This window comes from Atta colombica, unplaced genomic scaffold (genome assembly GCF_001594045.1).
Source record: "Atta colombica isolate Treedump-2 unplaced genomic scaffold, Acol1.0 scaffold47, whole genome shotgun sequence".
Classification (NCBI taxonomy): Eukaryota; Metazoa; Arthropoda; class Insecta; order Hymenoptera; family Formicidae; genus Atta; species Atta colombica.
Window position 1 is genome coordinate 2,632,230 of NW_017259536.1, and position 2,953 is coordinate 2,635,182.

The 2,953-nt window shown below is 34.0% G+C and overlaps 1 protein-coding gene across 2 annotated transcripts in view; it reads right to left on the reverse strand.

Moving 5' to 3' along the window:
• LOC108691502 overlaps positions 1 to 2,587 on the reverse strand; it is a 9,142-nt gene extending 6,555 nt beyond the window's left edge. The window contains exon 1 of one of the 2 annotated variants that reach the window (XM_018199269.1): positions 2,514 to 2,587. The gene's annotated coding sequence lies outside the window, so the exon portion shown is untranslated. Of the gene's footprint in view, positions 1 to 2,489 lie in introns of both variants that reach the window. The other variant, XM_018199268.1, reaches the window with a different exon arrangement.
• Between the last annotated feature and the right edge of the window lie 366 nt (positions 2,588 to 2,953).

A 2,953-nucleotide genomic window follows, 5' to 3' on the forward strand; every position in this document is an offset into this window, starting at 1 on the left:
AAACGAATGATATCAACAAGTGATACGAAATTACATTCATCTGCAAAAAAAACAGGCCACTTATCTTCTAATTTGCTGCAGCGCTAATTCTTTTTTTCAGTGTAAGTTCTTAACATTCTTTCAGTTAAATTCATATGGCATATTCTATGCTCGGAGACTGAGAGAGAATTATTTATTTTTTTGGTATCTCTCAATAATTTAGAATTTAACCTGACGTTAATTATTTATGTCAAATCTTTTTTTATACAAATGATATGTGTGTGTGTATATATATATATATATATGTGTTCATTAAAGCTATATAAATAATAAAAATAGTAATAAGACTTGGCTTTCACTTTTTTTGGTACAATAAAAATAGTATCACTTGGTGCATTATAATTAACAAATGTATTGTTCAAAACTTTACAAATCAAAAGAATTGGACATTTCGGTTCCGTTCGAGTTATCATCAGTGAGATAATGTAGATTCGAAAATAAATTACCAAGTACCAAAAGGGTAAGTTTAAAAGAGTATCTGAGCCAGAATTTTTTCCACATTTGAGAAACAACAATTAGCTGTTTGGCTGAGTGAGTACAGCTGCTAATTTATGACCAGTATATCAAAAAAGTAAAGTAATTATGAAAGAATGGATACTCTAAACCTCGTTTAGAGTATTGGATCGTATCGAATAAAATGTTGAAAAATAAAAACACATTGAAAATATAAGTAATTGAATAATTGAGAAATTTTTTAAAATATGTATTTTCTTATTAATCTGTGAAGAACAATATTGAGGATGTAATTCTCGCACTAAACTTGCACTAAACTAGTGCTCAGAATTAGTTGCAGAAGCGCTGCTTTTTTAGATTATCTTTTTCCTTTATTATCGCTCAACGCTCAATGGCCGATCAATTGATAAATGGAACGAGTTTTTTTATGTATGCGCGATGATGATGCAGCGAATACAATATAGTCAAAATGTAGAAAAAATAGATACTACGTGCCTAAAGAAGGCCGAAAAGAAGCCAACTTACAACAATGCAACAGTATAGTTTGTACAACAGTATAGTTTCATACAACAGTATAGTTTGTAATAGCGTTGAACATGTCGAATTTTGTGCCTGGAAACTACGATTTGCGGACAGCATTGATTTTCTATTACCATTTGAAGAAAACTGCTGCAGAATCGAATGCTTGTCGAAGCTTACGGTGAGCATGCTCTTGGTAAATCACTTTGAGTGGTTTAAAAAATTCGAAAGTAGCGATTTTGACGTGAGAAACGAAGAACGTGGAAAACCACCGAAAAAATTTGAAGACAGTGAATTGCAAGCATTGTTGGATGAGGATGACGCTCAAACTCAACAACAATTCGCGGATCAATTGAATGTGACACGAGAAGTCGTCTCCATACGTTTGAAATCCATGGGAAAGATCCAGAAGATGGGAAAATGGGTTTCACGTGAACTGAATGAAAGACAGCAGGAAAACCGAAAAATCACTTGCGAAATGCTGCTCGCCAGGTACAAAAGAAAGTCATTTCTCCATCGAATTGTGACTAGCGGTGAAAAGTGGATATATTTTGAGAATCCTAAGCGTAAAAGATCATGAGTAACTCTAGGCGAACCATCGACATCGACTGGAAAGCCAAATCGTTATGAACGGAGGACAATGCTCTGTGTTTGGTGGAATCAGAAAGGTGTGATCTATTATGAGCTGCTAAAACTTGGCGAAACCGTTAATACTGAACGCTACCAACAACAAATGATCAATTTGAATCAAGCTTTGTGTGAAAAATGACTGGAATATCAAAAAAGACAAAGTGATTTTGCTTCATGATAATGCATCACACAGCAAAATTGGTCAAGGAAACGATTGAGATATTTGGTTGGGAAATACTTCCGCATGCGGCTTACTCACCAGACTTGGCTCCGTCTGATTACCACTTATTTGATATATTTATCGATGGGACACGCACTTGCTCAGCAGCGCTTCTTACGAAGATGTACGAAAATGGGTAGATGACTGGTTTGGCTCAAAAGAGCAACAATTTTTTTGGTGACATCCACAAATTGTCAAACAGATGAAAAAAATGTATAGCTATTGGGCAATACTTCGAATAAAATATTTTTTATCATTTTCATGCAATAAACGTATTTTCTATAAAAAAATTCCGGTTTCATATTTACATCCCTTTAAAATATAAAAAAATTATTATAATTTAAACAAATTTTTTAATACATATGAGCGACTAACATATGAACTTTTATTTACTAGGGCCACTTTAATAAAAGTCGTGACACAAAAGGATGCTATGTTTCTTATTGGAAACGGCTAATAATTCTTATTCTTCTTTAATAAATGACACCTACTCTCGGAAAATAAGAAGTGGATCAATACCAGAAAGAGTGATAATTATTTTTAAAAAATTAACTCAGATCGAAGAAGAAAAAACGGCATTATCATCTTGACAAATGTGGTACTATAGCTATAAAAATTGCTTATATACCTATTTATACACCTTACACCTTACATTCATTAACAAACTGAAACACGACGGCACCAATCACGAAAAGGTTCGCTTATGATCTTGATTCTTACTAAAGTGACTCTTTATTAATAACGAGTATATAACTGAAGTGAGTATATAACTGAAGTTCACTGCGCCAACAACTTTCTAATAATACTGGTTCTAATAATAACCGATCCCTCAAAATAACAAATCTAACCAATTCCCCAAAAGATAGTCAAATAAGGCGCGCTCGCCCGACCTACTACTACAAAGTATTGTATGAATTGGAAACCGGTTTTTGGCTGACAAGCGCCGCAAGTCTCCATAGCTCGGATGCTTGCCAGGCTATCCTCGTTTCTCACGGTCCGTGCGCTAAGGCGTATACATTTGGCAGTAGTATTCGGCTATTTTTAAGGATTAATTATCTCTTTAACCATTGGGGAAACTTACAAAATGATACA